Raw genomic sequence first — 18,683 nt, forward strand, 5'->3', positions numbered from 1 at the left:
AAGAGAGAAATCCTGAGAGCAGCTGTTGATGACTCAAAGCCAGTGTCTGATGTTCGTCCCTCAGCCAGGTCTATATAAAGCGCTGACGTCAAAGGCGGACATGCTCGATGGGGACCAGAGCTGTTGCCATTGAAGAAAGAGAGAGAGAGTGGGGAGGGAGGGAGAAGAGGCTAGCACTTGCTACACACACATACACAGAGCGGCAGCGCCAGCAAAGGAGCGGCAGTGTGTGCCGGATACTCCCCTCTCTCCTGTAGCCATCACACCCGGCCAAGCAAACAGAAGTTGGGAGCTGCCATCCACATTTTTTTTGATTCTTCCTTTTAGACCAGGTGAGAATATTCAAACTATCCAGTACTCCCATCTGGGACACTCTTGCGGCGGAAGGTCCCTAGCGAGCAAGCGCCTGGCAGATGTTCGTGCATATGGTTATGTTTTAGTTAAATTGCCCAGTTATTTAAATCATTTAAAAAAAATTATTATTATCTGCATGTATCGTGTTCAGGGAACTTCTGGGGAGTCGCTCAGCCCTTCCCTGTGTTTTTATATAGGATTTTATCTCCCCAAGGGCAGCTGCTGCCGCCGACAGATTTCAGCACCGTGGACAGCGCTGGCTTGTCAACTGAGCCAGGGCGGCGTGGAGCGCTCAGTCGAGCGTTTCCAACAATGTGTCCTCAGAAAACCCGTTCTCGGAGCTTGTTAGTTTACTAAAGACACGCCCAAGGTCTACTTTGCAAGGGAAGGAGCTAGAAGATTTTCCAACAAAGGAGAGGCAGTAAATCACTAGCCAGTTGTTGATTATGGCATTTGGAAGAGGGACACGTTCTGATTATTTCCATAGCTGGGGTCTATTATATTACCTACTGCTTACACAATTCAATTGTGTTGACAGCGAAGGACTTATTTCTGTGTTCTAAGCAATGCAATAATTTAAAGGCATTTCCGATTGTCGCCCTGTTCTATGTAAGTGCCCGATGTATTATTCTGGGCTATTTAGCTTTTTTATTTGACGATTGTAAAACTTCCATGAACATCCACGTACTGATCTTCACGGGATTACGTCAAATGAAATCCTTCCACGTGGCTCGGAGGGGAAATATCTACGTGGCTTGGTCTAAGTGCAAGGAAAGAGGTTTTTGTGTTAGGTTTTTTCCTATATTTTTGTTTTCACCCTGTTTTTCTATATTAGTGCGTTGTTTTTTTATATACAGTGCTGTCTCCAGGGGCATCTGAGGTTGTTATCCTCCAGAAATGTTTGGGGAAGGTTCAGTCGCCAATAAAAAAATATAGATTCAGGAAGTTAGAACTGGAAACTTCATTTAGGAATCTGTATATCCAACGCCCATAGCTCCTGATGCTAGGGTCAACCAGGAAAATGCGGTTAATCCGAGGGGGTTGGCGGGGTTGGCGGGGTGGTGGGGACGGTGTATGAAATGCAGGAGCGGAATGGTCATGTTACCATCAAAGGCTGGTTGTTGGATACATTGGATACTTGGGGCAACGCAAAGGGTTTCACTTTTTTAAAGGACTGGAGACAATTTTAAAGGTATCAGAGAACAAGCCTTGGTGAAAGGTTGCATCAAATTAAGAAAGTATTGGATGGATTCCAGAACCAAGAATGACTGTGTGTTTAAAACTGTTGCATGGCACACAAACTTCCTGCCTGGAAATCACCCTACCCCATTGCTGCAATGTTTGGTCACTCCTGGTGACAGCATTTTCAATTCCCAATGATCATGTCAATATTTATCTATTTAAAATTTTGCTACCTCATCCATCACAATGTAGTTGCAGACTCTTAATGCTCTATGGAATGAGTTTTGAAGTCTGGATATTAACTTGGAGGCAGAGAGGGATCTGGTGGGTAGGGGGTTGGGTAAGCTTTGTAACCCTGGGAAGGCCAAAGGAACAGATTTCCTGCAGGTCCCGCTGCTTATTTCCATTTCTGTTTCCATTTCTAGGCTACAGTTTGAAGGTAGACTTTCAATACCAGGGAAAAGATGGGGAATGGAGAGAGGGAGTGGGTGTTGTTTTTTTGAGGAGGTGGGGAGAGCCGTGATAATATTTCAGGCTAGTGGAGAGATTGGGATCTGGGGCAAGGGGGAGATTGCTGGCCAGAAGCAAGATCAGAGGTTGGAGCAAGAGAAAGACTGGACACTGAAGAAGGGATCAGATTGGAGGCTCAGGCAACATTGGAGGCCAGGACTGGGGAAGATTGGAAGCCTTATGGAGAAGATTAGAAGGATTGGGGGGCAGGATGGCAGTGGTAAGGGAGTGGTAGGGGGAGGGGATTGTAATTGGGCAGTATCCTATCGTGGGGCCGAGTGAAACAGGTAAACTGAATCCAGTAGGTTTGCCTCCCTTTAAACTTTGGGTTCTCAGAGGTGCAGAAAGCTTGGCCAGTCAATGGTTAAATTTAAAATAGTGGTGGTTAAATACACCTCATAATATTTAAATTGCCAGTCCATTTCCTAGGAGTGTGTTGGTTTCCTGTTCAAACTGGAAGTGGGCAGGATGGGGTCGATCTTTAGATTTTTAATATTTTAACATTCTATCAGACCCAAACTCACTCATTTTTTTTTGGAGGGGGGGCGGGGTAAAATTCCACCTTATATGTAGCATTTCATAATCCAATTTGGCTGCTTATTGTTAGTGGGATGATAATGAAGAGATTACTTTGTGATTACAGTTTTGTGTGTTGCAAGCTAGTTGTGTTTGAGTGATTCCCACACTCAAGGTTCCTGTTCTAACTGAACTTTGATGGAGTTGATGCACCTGGATGAAGATTCCTCTTGAAAGGGCAACTGTGAAATGAAATGAAATGATATTGATAACATCAGTTGTGATGTCCAGATTGCCCTCCTAATAAGAGAAAGGGATGGAGATAATTGGGATAGAGTTTCTGATGAAAAATATAACATTGAGAGAAAAGATACCTATTTTGAATATTTTTAAGAATACTGTTTAAAGATTACTGGTTCTCTATTTATGAGTTTCCTAATAGGAATTTAGTCATTTTAATTGGTTAAATTATATTGGTGAAATTAATGGCTTTGTTTGAACATTTTTTGTTGGGAAATTTCCAGCAAGGTAAATTAGAAAATATACACCTTCATAATATGATTAATATGTCATTCTTGCTTATTTGATAAATGACTTTACAACATAGGAACAAAGTTGTGATTGTACAATTGAATGGATATTAATCTTGCAACACACTGGGAGCATGGGTGGGGTTGCGGGGGGTCCAGTAAATTGTGGGAAACCCAGAAGTAAGTGTACTGTTTCTGTCACTAGCTGTTTAGCCCAACGACTGCATTACCATATCATTTCCAGGTTTCCTGTCCAATTAATGTGATTGGGCATGATGGCGCCCTGTACCAACTCCAGCATTTGAAGGCAGACTTCAATCATGCTATTTGATGGAGTTTGGAGTTGGGGGCACAACAAGGAATTGGCAGTAAATTGGGGTCCAGACAGTAAAAGGCTGCATCTCATTTTAGTGATGCTTCTCTGGATATGCTGCTGGCGTTTGTAAGGGCCTGCAGGGAGACACTCTTCCCCACTGATGAGAGGAAGAAGCCTGAAGGTGAAACCAAGCTGGTTGCACATGAGGTCAGCAGCAGAGGTGAGATGTCACACTCGTGGGTTCAATGCCAAACATGCATGATCCAAGCAAGGCAGAAAAGGTGACACAGTGGCACATTTAACAACATCCTGATCTGCCTTCTTAAGCCTACCCAGCACATCCATTCACCTTGCAGGTACATCCAGCCCTCTCCTGTCTTGGCATTTCTTCACATCCACATCTGTACATACACCATAAACACAGCCTCAGTCTCATGCAATGGTTTGCCTCTCACTCACCATCAACAAGTGTTCTTTATCCATCCATTCAATGCTTGCCATTGACATGCGGAGGCGGTGGCATAGTGATATTGTCACTGGACTAGTATTCCAGAGACCCTGGTTAATTTGAATTCAATAACAAAACCTGGAATTAAAAGTCTGATGAGGTCCATGAAACCATTGCAGATTGTCGTTAAAAACCCATCTGGTTCACTAATATCCTTTAGGGAAGGAAATCTGCCAACCTTACCTGGTCTGGCCTACATGTGACCCCAGACCTACAGCAAAGTGGTTGACTCTTAACCGCCCTCTGAAGTGGGCTAGCAAGCCGCCCAGTTCAAGGACAATGAAGGATGGGCAATAAATACTGGCCTAGCCAGCAACGCCCACATCCCATGAATCAATTTTAAAAAAATTACTGTCATTAATATGTCTCTTCTTTCCCTCCTTGCAAGAGAAGTACAGAACATGAGGTGGCTCTCCAGCCATCTCGCAACTGACAGCTACTGAGGAGGAGGTGCTGGACATCTGTGGAGTCCTAGTGAGCTTGGTCATTGGAGATGGGGACAGGACTAAATATCAGACAGCCTCATGGCATACAATAATCACTCATGTTAACTTGATGTCAGCAGTGAGTGAATGATCATATGCATAATGATCACTTAAAACATTGTCACCTTGACAATTCAAATTCATGTCTTTAATCTCCCACAGGGCCTTTAAGTGTCTCACAGGAAGTGGTCCAGAAAGATGATGACAGCTCCTCGGCGGCGGCGGCGGCGGGTGGGGGGGGGCGGTTGTGGTCAACTCTCCCTGAGAGTGCACCATCACAGGACACGTTTAGACCATGTACCAGCTCAGACACTCTCACCTCTCTGGAACTCATAAGGCAAATAGTTGGATTTTCACCTGGTGACTCACACATCACAAGTGAGCAAGAGCAGAGAGAGGAGGCAGGGACACCAGTAAAGAGCCCTCGTCAGAGGGTATATGATGCTTCAAACTCTGCTCACCTCGATGAACAGGATAATCCTAGAGCAAAAGCAAAGAGTGTGTGATACACTTGACAGGCATTCCAGACTAACTGTGCAGATGTTGGAAGAGTTCATCTCAAGCATAAGTGGCATGATGTTACAGGCCTTTGTGATGATGTCGCCATGGAAAGTGAGGTCACTTGCATGTGCATGAAACATGGTAATCAAACAAGTTCACATAATGACTTGCACACTATGAATGCCATGTTAAATAGGATGACCAATGCCCTAGCCTTGGCCATTTATTGTCCCAGTGCAGCAAAGTGTCCTCCAGCTCATTGCCAGCAAGAAAATGCGGGTAAAAAGGGACATGGAAGCGGCACTTCCACCTTTCACTCATTGCTCTCATCCTGTCAGTGCCTCATATGCTACCTTGTGTCCGGAGTGCCGAGCCTGTGCTTGTACTGGTGAAGCAGCCATTGGCAGAGGCCTCGTGTGCTCCAACACCCAGAGGATGTCAGCCAAGAGGATTTCAGCAGTCAGAACATGGGAATGAGCCTTCTGCTGAAGCCACGGGAGTTGTATCATGTAGAAATATTATGAAAAGGAAGAATAAAGATTTGTATTTGCACACGGTTATGCCCATGAGTGTGTTACACAGTGTTGGATTAGTAAATTTCTGTTTAATTCTGGAGCCACATAAATATTATGGGTTTCGCGTGTGGTTGTCTGATGGGTGGAATGTTGGAGCCTAAGTGAGCCTCCCAATAATGAGGGCATTCTGGGAATCCCGTGCAGCAATGAGTGCTGATGCTGTTTTTGAAAAAAATTCTTTCGTGGGATATGGGCATCACTGGCAAAGCTAACATTTGTTGCCCATCCCTAATTTCCCTCGCATTGAGTGGTTTGCTAAGCCATTTCAGAGTCAACCACATTGCTGTGGGTCTAGAGAGTCACATGTGGACCAGACCAGGTAAGGATGATAGATTTCTTTCCCTAAAGGACAGTCTACACTTTGGAGGTTTTGTGCCTGAACTCTGAAGCTCTGATCTATCAGATCAGCTTGTGCTGTTTTACTTTGGATCTCAGGTTAGGAGCGAGATGATCAGCAGCAGCAGAACAAGAGCAGCAGGAGCAGCACTGCTGGCTGCTCACAGACTTGCAGCTCGACAGGGACAAAGGAGTTCAGCAGAGAGGTGGAGCTCGGAGGAGGCAGTATCCACCACACAGAGTGTTCAGAGTAGCAAGAACTTTGCACCGGAACTTGTATTGGGTGTCAACTCTGCTTTTTTCCTCCTCCGCATTTTTTATTTCTCATCCAAGCAGCCTGTATTGGAAAATTGAACACCTCTTTTTTGCACACAGCATCACCATGAAGCACAGTGAGTCACAGAGTAAAGCTTCCTCCACTCTGTCCTATGTGTTTGAAGCTGAACCCTATTCCAACATTGTGAATGTTCCATTCACACAAGTTATCCTTATGCTTTGTCTGAATGCAGTTACCAGTTTCACACTGACTACATTTCCAACATACATGTTAACAGAAATTAGCTCTGCTATTGAGAAACACGCTCTTCAAAAGGTGCTGAAGAAAATACTTGCCTCAGTGCATAATTGCTACATATCCAATTTAGATTTAGTTATTTTTATCAAGCTGACAGGGAGAAATTTATTTGCCTTGTGTGCCTCATAGCCACAGTTTGGCATATCCTTCCTGGGGCACTGTGCCATGCTTATCTCCTTCCTGGGGGCACTGTGCCATGGTAATGGGCTACTCCATCCTTGGGTGAGTCGTTGATGTTGCCAGAATGTTTTTATTCTCAATGCGAAGAATGTTAGTGATGAGGAAGTGAACAGTTTTCTACTTTGAATGTTCGATGTTGATATCAGATGTTCCCAGGTCAGGTGCACCGCAGATTGGTGCACAACAAACCCATGTCAATTGTACCCACCAAATTGACTCAATTCGGGAAGGGAACTCTTATATTAGTACAAAAGTTTTCATTTCTCATAACATAAGAAATAGGAGCAGGAGTAGGCCATTCAGCCCTTCAAGCCCGCTCCATTCAATGAGAAACAGAGATTGTTGAGGCTACTTAAAGTAAAATGACCAGCTTCTTGCATTTTTGTCCAAAATCATGGACAGGTTTTTGGGAATGAGCCCATGTCCACTCAGAATGGAGCTGAAAATTCCCAAATGCATTTTATTTAGGGTTTTTTTTAACAGCGAGCTGAGAGTATTAGTTTCAATTGTGTTCAAGATGGGAGAACAAAGGATCATGGTAAACGGGGGTTGCATAGATTGGCAAGAAGTTTTAAGTGTGCTATTCCAGGGACAGTGCTGAGTCTCAGTGTTGGAGTTCTACTTTAGTATCTTTTGTCAGTCTTATCCCTAATTTTAAAGCAAATTTCATCTTAGTCCTCTTCAGTAAGCTGTGCTTCAGCAGGGTTCAAAACAGAAGGTCACGGAATTTCTGCCACCTCTTCTCAGCTATACGGATATAAAAATTAGGAGCAGGAGTAGGCCACTTGGCCCCTCGAGCCTGCTCCGCCATTCAATAAGATCATGGCTGATCTGATTGTAACCTCAACTCCACATTCCTGCCTACCCCCGATAACCTTTCACCCCCTTGTTTATCAAGAATCTATCTACCTCTACTTCAAAAATACTCAAAGACTCTGCTTCTATTGCCTATGCGCAGGTAGTGCATTAAAAGACATGTTTCTTTAAGCTGAGGTGTATTCTGCTGCATATTCTGTTGTCTTTGTACTATCCACATGATTTTGCAACCATCTTACTTATATTGAGTGGGTTGCACCCCAAACTCCTTTTTAGGTTCAGAAATGTTATAATTTGAAGCAATCTGACTTTGTCACCTCCTTGATATTATTGGCATGCCAGACTGGTGCTTGACCTGGCTGCCCATGCTAAGAATGAGCCTGATGCAAGAAAGTTAGTAGACCTGTTGCCACTTTTCTCTTTAGAAGCATGGCAGTGAATGGGCATTGGGTGGGGGACTTCATCACTAAGCAAAGACTGATTGGTATATCATGTTTCTCTTGTGACTAAGACTAGGGAAATCATTACATCATTTATCCAACAGGATGAGTAATGTATAATAGCTTCTCTCAAGCTTGGATGACAGTGATATGCTTCTGCTAATTCAGGATTATATAACGTCCTTTTTGTGATGGCAACAATATAAGCAACTGGACTGCAAATAAAATTGATTGATCTTGCAATTAATTAAATAAATAGAAAATAATTTGATTGAATTGTTAAGGTATTTCTTTTTTAAAAGGATGTGCCTTTTAGGCTAGTTTTGGAAACATTGAAGTGAAGTCGCACGAAATGTTTATATTCTTGCAGCTGAGATGCCTATTGGATATAAAAGCAAAAAACTGCGGATGCTGGAAATCCAAAGCAAAAACAAAAATACCTGGAAAAACTCAGCAGGTCTGGCAGCATCTGCAGAGAGGAGCACAGGTAACGTTTCGTGTCCGTATGACTCTTCAACAGAACTAAGGAAAAATAGAAAAGAGGTGAAATATAAGCTTGTTTAAGTTGGGGGGTTGGGGGGGGTGGTGCGGTAAACCAGCTTATATTTCACTTCTTTTCTATTTTTCCTTAGTTCTGCTGAAGAGTCATACGGACACAAAACGTTAACTGTGCTCCTCTCTGCAGATGCTGCCAGACCTGCTGAGTTTTTCCAGGTGTGAGGTCATGCACTTTGGTAGGAAGAATAGAGGCATAGACTATTTTCTAAATGGGGAGAGAATTCAGAAATCTGGAATGCAAAGGGACTTGGGAGTCCTAGTCCAGGATTCTCTTAAGGTTAACTTGCAGGTTGGGTCGGTAGTTAGGAAGGCAAATGCAATGTTGGCATTTATTTCGAGAGGACTAGAATATAAAAGCAGGGATGTGCTGCTGAGGCTTTATAAGGCTCTGGTCAGACCACATTTAGAATATTGTGAGCAATTTTGGGCCCTGTACCTCAGGAAAGATGTTCTGGCCCTGGAGAGGGTCCAGAGGAGGTTCACGAGAACAATCCCAGGAATGAAAGACTTAACATATGAGGAACGTTTGAGGACTCTGGGTCTATACTCAATGGAGTTTAGAAGAATGAGGGGGTATGTGATTGAAACTTACAGAATACTGAAAGGCCTGGATAGAGTGGACGTGGGGAAGATGTTTCCATTAGTAGGAGAGTCTAAGACCCGAGGGCACAGTCTCAGAGTAAAGGGAAGACCTTTTAGAACAAAGATGAGGAGAAACTTCTTTAGCCAGAGAGTGGTGAATCTATGGAATTCATTGCCACAGAAGGCTGTGGAGGTCAGGTCATTGAACGTATTTAAGACTGAGATAGATAGATTCTTGATTGGTAAGGGGATCAAAGGTTACGGGGAGAAGGCGGGAGAATGGGGTTGAGAAACTTATCAGCCATGATTGAATGGTGGAGCAGACTTGATGGGCTGAGTGGCCTAATTTCTGCTCCTATGTCTTATGGTACTTTTGTTTTTGTTTTGTCCATTGGATTTGTTCATCCTAGATTCTGAACTTCACTGATCTGCAGAAAAAGCAGATAACCGGGTGAGATGAATGTGGAATGCAGTCACTGTCCTAAATTTGTGGCTCAGGGCATTTTAATTCCCAGGCCTTGTTTAAATGCTGTCAGTCCACTTCCCACCTGGAACAGGCATGACAAAAGTGCAGAGTGGTTATCATCATAAAATGTAGCAAAGGTAGCCCTTTGTTTCCATGTAAGTTGCAGGGAAGAGGTTTAAGGAGGGTCTCAGGGGAATGAGTCCAGGCCAAAGGAGGCTGGGACTTACCTTGTGGTGCTCACAGAGTATTCCTACCTCTCCTGTAGCCAAAACGGAAAGTTCCTGACATACCTGACTTGTTGCCAGACCCATTTCTGCCAGACAGGCGGTAGTTAAGCTGCAGGTCCTGTTTACAAGTGCATCACGGATCCACTGACGTATTTGGACCCCACAAATTTACGAGGCTCCCGCCTGCTTGAGGTGAACAATGGAAGAAGGTGTGCCAAGAAGGCCAGCAAGCTGGAGAGTATATTTGCGGAAACTTAGCATATTTCCCCACTCATAATTGAAAACAACTGCCTCAATTTACTGTGGATCAGCAGGGTGGCATTTTGCCATCTGCAGCATGGATGGTTGCAGCCAACATGAAACACAGGAATGATACTGAGGAATGTGAATGTGATGAATCTTTCACTTACACATTGCACCTTGATTTTGTGCCCTACAGAATTATGAAAATACATGAAATATGATGCCAGAGCTGTAAGATTATTTAGGGGCCTCGAAAGAGTGGGCGGATGGTGGGAGGCAGGGGTGGTAAACATGCGACCAGCTGACAAGCAATGCTTTGTGGCATCAACTCTTGAGTTGCCTACCTGGTACATGGTACTGTTGGTGAATCTTACCTTAAAGTCTACTGTCCTTTTCCACATCTGCACTCATGACCCGCAGATATCTTTGAGCCTGGCTCCTGTCTTTTGCCAAAGATGGTGCACTGGCATCCTTTGGGTAGAGTACACTGGACTCCCAAAGAAAACAACTCTACCCACCCAACAGCCTGCCCACTTCATCAGACATCAAACAAGGATGGGAGCGGCACTAATGCTCCACTTGCCCTGTTCTCACTTCTACGTTGGGTTTTCAGTGCTTTCACTTGATTGCTATTTCTGTGCCTCATACAATTTTGCAAAACATGAAAACTTATTTGAATCATTATTCAACCTATAAAAAGGTTCCGACATATTTTATGCCCAGGTACAGTCTTTAAGTAGCTGCAACCTATAATTCTTTTAAGAAGACCTTTGTCGATTACATACTACCTGTATCCTGCAAGATCATCTGCATATCATTCCCTACACAAGGTCTAAATCACATAAGTGGCATATTTAAATAACATACTCATTACTCTGTCAGTGTGCAGCTTGGGCCTCACTGCAGATTCAGTAGAGTTTTAATCTGATGGCATGGCTGAATCAGCCCTTATCTGTATATGTGTGTGATATGTGTACTTTGATGTGTGTCTTGGCGTTGTGTAAGTTCAACAAGTTTCAATGTAGAGCTAAAACATTCTATACATTGTGCAACATCCCAGTTGGGGGAATCCATTGATTGGGAAAATTATGGAAGGGTAGAAAGTTAAAAGCTGGCCACTCCTTTGTTTTATTGTTCCTTAGTTGTTTTGCGATGGAGAAAATTATACAGTTGCATTTACCCTGCGGGTGTTGGAAATTCTCAAACTCTGTGGACGTGAATCAAGAATGCTGATTTACTTATGATTCATAGTATTACTTGAGATCCTCATTAACATCTTGGAGCTTTTTCTTTTCAGTCAGTCACATCCTTTGTAGCATAACAGTGGAAAGGTTCATTGCAGTGCAAAAACACCTTAATATATTTGACCTTCCAGTTTTGGTCTGGAGGATTTGTGAGAAAGCTTTGTATGTACTCCTTCTATAAGCTGTGGTATTTTACAGTTGGTATAAATCTCTGCACTTCAGCTATAAATGTTTTGTGCTATGATGATTGGCATTCACTGTTGGCCAACCCTTGGGTATGAGATGTGTGAGGATATGAATTCTGACTCGTTACCTACGTCTGATAATGTTTGTCTGATAAAGATGCTATTTGCATATATGCTTTCACCTCAGGAAGGCTTGTTGAATATAATGCATCGATTCAACCATTTTGATGATAATCACAATGTAAATCATTTCCTTCGCAGGGAGCTACATTTTCTGTAATAGCTTTGTAGAAAGCAGAAGGCTTTGTGGATTCGCTCCCAAAAATACCCGACATAACTTTGGTGAAACATCAGTGGAAACCCTTCAGAAATAGTGTAATGACCGGTGCTTAGGTGTTGATGCCATTCCTTTGGGGGTTCAACCAATCTCCGGCCAAAGACATTTTTTTTAGTTTATTTATTTTTAAGTACACAATGACAATGCAGCAAGTTGATCTGGTGAATTGATGCTGTTTTGCATTGGTTGAGAACAGGGCTGTGCCTGGGTTTGATGTCCCCACAGTAACATAGCCCGCCAACTTTCTTTGTCTTGGCGCATATGTGAATAACGGTAACTTAAATGAGTTGCCAGATGGTGCCCAATGCCCACCCATGGAACTGTATCGCAGCATAGATTCGAACACTTTAAGAAAATAAGAAGTGGCAAAACTGATGAATAAAAATGGAAAAGAAAAAATATTAGCAATCTCACTCTCCAGAAAATATTCAGGCTGGTGGACAAATGACAATAGACCTCTCCCCTTACCAGTTGCAAGTCTCAATTTCTTTTAATAAGGGATATTTATAATTTTGTTTTGCATCCACTATGTTTATCCTGTCCACAGCTTGATTGCCATCACTGTCAATTTTGTTTTTCTTTATTCAATGGTAAATTCTTGGGGCTACTTTCCCTCAAGTCATTTCATTCTACTTTATGAAGCAACCATATTGTGCAAAATCTTTTTTGCCCAGGTTCGGCCCCTCCCACTCTCCCCAACAACAATCCACTAAATTTCTGCCCAGCTAAATTGCCACAAAAAATTGTGTTTAATTGTTTTCCAGAAAAGAAAAGTCTGGAATGCAGATCTTCACTGACCTTGGGCATATATGTCTAAAGTTGATTTTTTTTAAGCATAGAAAAATTGAAATTGAGATAAAGCTCATGAATTTTCCATTGCATTCTCTAAGTACTCTAGCAACCTCTTTCCTCCATGGGCTGGTGCAATCTAGAGGCCTCAAGAGCATCTCCAACATTGGACAAGCTGCAATACTTCATGATTCAGCCTGTCTGGTTGACAAGCAAAATGAGTTTTGCATTCAATAAAGTGCATTGAGATCTCATTATTCTCAAATTTTAATTTCTTTGGTTACCTGTCATGCCTGTGCCAAAAAGATAATGTGCCTGAGGAATTTCCTCAGACTGTTATGTTCAACCCAGTGCATGCAAAGAGAGAAAGGAAGATGCTGAGAGAAAAGGAAAGAAAAATAGATGAATAGAAAGTGTGTAGCAGGATACAGAAAGATTTAGACAAAGTAAGCAGTGAGCAGACAGAAAGAAAGATCCTAAGAATGTAAGAAATAAGAACAAGAGTATGCCACATGGGTCTTCGAATCTGCTTCACCATAGCTGATCTTCGACATCAATTCTACTTTCCTATCTGATCTGCATATCCCTTGGTTCCCTTGCAGCCAAAAAATCCCTTGACTTCAGCCTTGAATAGGCTCAATGACTGAGCATCCATAGCTCTCTGGGGCAGAGAATTCCAAAGATTCACAACTCTCTGAGTGAAGATCTTTCTCCTCAGTCAAAATGGCTGACTCCTTATCTCTAGATCCTACAGCCTGGAGAAACAGCCTCCTTTTAGAGAGAGAGCCATAAAGTAGACAGGGTGAGAAGAAAACACAGAGATACAAAGGAAACGCAGCGGAAGCAATTGGGCAAGAAACACAGAGGCAGAGAGATAAATTAAAAAGTGCAAACCTAATAATAAGGCAGTGAGAGGAATGTGTGTAGAGGGAGCTACTTTGTCTGTGAGCAATGCCATAACAAATCAACTAGTAGCATTAGAAATTAGTAACAACCACAACTTGCATTTACATTGTGCCTTTAATATAGTGAAGGCACTATGTAAATGCAAGATGTTTCACATGGGCCAAACAAAAATTTGGGCTCCTTTTTAAATCTAGTTACTAAAATACTTTTTTAACGTTTATTATTTTATGGGATGTGGGTGTCACCATCAAAGCCAACATTTTGTTGCCCATTCCTCTTTATTTCAGAGCACAGTTGAGTGTCAACCACATTGCTCTGGGTCTGGAGCCACATGTAGGCTAGCAGATTTTCTTCCCTAAAGGGGAGCCAGATAGGTTTTTAACAGCAATCAATGATATCTTCATGATTAGTTTTCAATTCCAAATTGTATTAATTGAATTCAAACTCCTTCTGCAGTGGGATTTGAAGCCATGTGCCCAGAGTATTAGTCTGGGCTTCTGGATTATGAGTCTCATGATATTACCATTATACCACCATATCCCTGATTAATAAAAGCTAATTCAGTGTTTGTGAGTTCTGAGGTCCAAATAGTTGTTTTAATCCCTTGGAACAGGCAGCTACTCCTTATTCAGTTCTGCTACTGAATGAAGGGCCCAGCGGTGAGTGAGTACTGTTGTGGCTCCCCAAAATTTTACCGCCACTCCCAGCCTCCGTCTCCCAGCCTGTCACCCATGCACCAGTAAAGCTAGGCCTGGTGTCTCTGCTTTAGAATCAGATAGCATTAAAAGTGCAATAATATTTTTATTTAAAATGAATAATTCCTGCTGACAAAGCTAACAACACCCAGTTTACATCTATTCATGCAGAAGGCACTTGGTGCAGAGTTCTGCATTAATAACCCAGTGACTATTTAAAATCTGTTACATCTGTACTCACCTCACAAATACAACTGCAACAGAAGTTTAGCAAGAGAAAGAGAGAGATGGTGTTGCCAATATAGAAAAATTTATGGCACTGAAGAAAGCCATTTGGCCTAGTCTGTCCCTGCTGGCCAAAAATAGAGCTATCCAGTCTAACGCATAAACCGGTAGATTCTTCAACTCACTTCTATTTCACAGTGGGGGCAGAGGTAAAAGTGAAATATTGCTTACTTTCTACAAGGGGAATTATAGGATCCCCGTGCTTACAGGTACTTCAAAAAAGGTGCAGGGCTTGAGCAAATTCCTTTTGTTTGCAGAGAGCTGGTCCCTGTGTATGAATGTATGTCACTTTGAGCAAGATCTACGCTACCAAGCGACTAAAAGTAAAATGTGGAACTAGAAGTGTGGGCTGAGGAGAAATGATTATTAGGCTTGCAATAGGTTTGTTAATCTTATTCATTGATTTTAAAAAAAACCTTGAGGATTAGAAAAGCCACAAGAAAACCTAGTGAATGCTGTGTGAAACAGGAAATAGGGCTTTGGCCAGAGCTCCAGGGAAGCTCATATAGACCTCACTAAAATATTCCCATACACCCATCATTATGATTTGCCCAGGATATGGTTCAGAAGGATAATGTTCATCCAGTTCTGGTCTCTTGAGCATCCTCGATTTTTTTTGATCCACCATTGACACCCGTGTCTTCAGCTGTTGGATCCTAAGCTCTGGAATTTCCTCCCTAAACATTCCCGCCTCTCGAACTCTCTCTCCCCCTTTAAGACAGTGCTTAAAACCTACCTCTTTGACAAAGCTTTGGGTCACCTGCCTGAATACATCCTGGTATGGGTTAGGGTCAAAGTTTGTCTGATAATCACTACTGTGAAGTGTCTTCAGGTGTTTTTACTCTGTTAAAAGTGCTGTATAAATGCAAGTTGTTGTTGTAATTTCACCTAATTATTCCCCAACAGGGTAAATTTGACAAGAAATTGTTCCTCTTTCTGTACTCATGAGCCCTGGAATATCAGCCCCCACCTTGCCTGTTTCTTGGGGACTTCGGTCATGTTAAATGGCTTTGTATTGTCATGGTGCAGAATTTGATTCCTGGCACCAGATGGTACTGGTGTGTTTATGACTGTTATTTGGTGGCAGAATTCAACCATTGCCAGCAAGACTACTCCATCCTCAAAGGATTACAGGTTATGAATTTTATTTACGCTTAGCTAAACACTGCGATTAAAATTGTACTATTGTGCAGGGATATTGTGAAGAGCTGACAAGACCTATTGCTGATCTTCATTTTTGCAACATTTCTTTGGAACAGGGACTTTTATTTCCCCCTTTTCAAAGGTATTAACTTTCAGGGTGTTGTTTTCTATTTTGTAATATAACTGGGACCTTGGTGCTCATAAAAACACAGCTGCAGCATGTTAGTCTCAAAGCTCTGAAAAATAATTACACATACTCTAAGCATGCTTTAATTTAACCTTTAAAATCAGAAATGCACATTTAAAAGCCAAGCTGTTAAGCCTGCAAATGCTATATCTATTCACATTCATGAAGCCCCAATTGTATTATGGATATCCTACGTAGCAACAGCCACAAACTGCATTTATAGAGCTCCTTTAAGACATCCCAAGGAAGAAGCATTAATCAAAGAATATTTGACAACAGGCCACATAAAGCGATATTAGGACAGATGACCAAAGGGTTTGTCAGAGAATAATAGAACAGTGCTGTGCTGAATTAGGCCATTCGGTCCATCAAGTCTAAGCTGATTCTTTCGAAGAACAAGCCAGTTGGTTCTCCTCCCTTGCTGTTTCCCCGTATTCCTAGAATATAAGAAAAAATTCCCCTTTAAGTATTTACCCAATTTGAAAGCTTCTATTGAATTTGTGTCCATCATCCAATCCAGGTAGTGCCATCCATACCCTAACCACTGGTTGCATGAAAACATTTTTCCATATGAATCCGCTGGTTATTTTGCCAGTCGCCTTAAATCTGTGTCCTTTGATCATCGACTCTTCAGCTATTGGAAAGTGTTTATCTTTATTGACTCTATCTAAACCATTCATGATTTTAAACACCTTTATCAAACCTTCTTTTAGCCTTCTCTGCTCTAAGGAGAACAATCCCAGCTTCTCTAGTCTTTCCAAGTAACTGTATTCACACACTCCTGGAAGCCTTTCTAGTAAATCTCTTCTGAATCATCTCCAGAAGCTTCATGTCCTTCCTAAAGTATGGTGCCAAGGTTTGGATGCAGTACTCCAACCGGGGCCAAATTAGTGTTTTATATAGGTTTAGCATAACGTCCTGTTACCCTATACCTCTATTTATAAAACCCATGGGCCATTTGTGCTTTATTACTTTATTATGTACTTTATTAACTGCTTTGTTAATCTGTCCTGCCACCTTCAAAGGTTAGTGCACAAACACCTCCAGATTTCTCTATTCCTTCATCCTCTTTAAAATTGTACCATGCATGGCCTCCTCTCATTCTTCCTACCAAAATTTATTACTTCATACATTATTGTGGTGAGTTCCATCTGCCAGGAGTCTGCCCATTCCAGCAGCCTGTCTACATTCTGCTCCAGTGCAGGTTCAGCAGAAGACCAAAGCCACTGCATTCAGTCCCCGCCACGAACTCCATTCCTTAGCCACCGACTCCATCCTTCTCCATGGCAAACTCCTGAGGCTGAACCAGTCTGTACACTATCTCCCTGCCTTATTCAACCCTGAGATGAGCTTCTAACTATATTGGTGGGCCATCAATAAGACAGCCTATTTCCACCTCTGTAACATCTACTGACTTCACCCCTGCCTCAGCAGATCTGCTGCTGAAACCCTCATCCATGCCTTTGTAACCTCTAGACTCCTGAGTAGTCTGCTCTGGTGCCGGTATCATAATTCTCACTAAGTCCTGTTGACCTACTGTGCTTGCTGACCTACCTTGGTTTGTGGTTAATCACTGCCTGAATTAAAATTCTTATCCTTGTTTTCAAACCCTTCCACAGCTTTACCCTCTCGATCTTTGTAACCTCCTCCAGGTCTACAACCCTCTCAGTTATCTATACTTCTCCAGTTCTGGCCAAACTATTCTATTACTGTTTCTTTGCCTCTCTCATTCCCTCTTTCACTTTGCCCCTATATTTTATATTCAGCCTGATTCTTTCTTGTTTCATCCTGCTCTCTTAACTCTTACACCATCCAGTGGCTTCTGGTTGTCCTCCCTATCCCCCTTGTTGGTATGTTCCTAGACAGTACCTGAACCATCTCCTCTTTAAAGGCAACCAGTCGCTTCATTATATTTGTGATCAGTCTTTGATTCCAATTTATCCAAAATATCACTATTCAATTCTCTGAAATTAGGCCTCTTGCAGTTAAGTATTTTTATTCTAGACAGCACATTGTCCTTCTCCATAACTAATCTACATGATGCTATGATCATTTCCTGAGATACTCCCCCTTTGTGACATTCTCCAAATGGCCCATTTTAAGCCTGGGGATTAGGTCCATCAATGTATCCTTCCTCAATGGACAGGAAGATTCCCCTGAATATAATTCAGATATTCCCCCCTTCCCTTCAACAGAATCGCTGCCCCAATAAATAACAGGGGAGTTAAAATCTCCCATTGTCACTACTCTATAGTTCTTGCATCGCCATGTTCAGGAGTCTGAAGCCATCTCACCTACACTATGGTCTTCAACCATGAGTAGACTTGCCATATCCTCCTATTTCTACTCTCACTAGTGCATAACACTGGGAGTAATCCAGAGATTACTATCTTTCGAGTCCTTTTTTTAAACTCTACCATAGCTTCTTAAACTCTTGCAGGACTCAATCATTTTCCTCTCTAGGTTGTTGCTTCTGACCTGGACCATGACTTCTGTCCCTGACCCTTCACCTAGCAGAATGTTCTGCGCCTTTCCATGATGCCCCTTACCTTGACACTCGGGAGATAACATCCGGTATGAATCTCAAGTCAGGGATAGCAGAACTGCCTGTCTGTTCCTCTCAGCGTTGAATCCCAATTATTACGGTGTTCTAAGACTGCTCCCCACCCCTGTTTGACTCATGGTGCCAGGCTTGGGCTCAGGACTGGGCTCCTTCCAGGTGTCGTCACTGTGACTGGCGTTTCCTGCTGAATGTTAATTTGAGAGTGGCACGTCCCTGGAGCATTCCTGCACTGCCTGCATCTTCCTGTCTTTCAGGTGGCCTCCTACTTGCTATTCTGAATCCTGTCTGGCTGTGTGGGTAAGCACACCCTGCACTCTGAGGTCCAGGACACATTCAGCCACCCATTTACACTGCAGTGAGTTCAGCCATGCTTCAAGCTCAGAAACCCTCAGCTCGTGGAACATGCACATGGGCCTCTGAGACACATGAAGCATCCTGAAATTTTCAGAG

The 18,683-nt window shown here is 42.6% G+C and overlaps 1 protein-coding gene across 1 annotated transcript in view; it reads left to right on the forward strand.

Moving 5' to 3' along the window:
• Window positions 1–248: 248 nt before the first annotated feature.
• The window catches only part of snap25a (synaptosome associated protein 25a), a 124,501-nt gene continuing 106,066 nt past the window's right edge, over window positions 249–18,683 (forward strand). Inside the window, exon 1 of the mRNA XM_041174622.1 lies at window positions 249–332. The gene's annotated coding sequence lies outside the window, so the exon portion shown is untranslated. The remainder of the gene's footprint in view (window positions 333–18,683) is intronic.

This window comes from Carcharodon carcharias, chromosome 2 (genome assembly GCF_017639515.1).
Source record: "Carcharodon carcharias isolate sCarCar2 chromosome 2, sCarCar2.pri, whole genome shotgun sequence".
Classification (NCBI taxonomy): Eukaryota; Metazoa; Chordata; class Chondrichthyes; order Lamniformes; family Lamnidae; genus Carcharodon; species Carcharodon carcharias.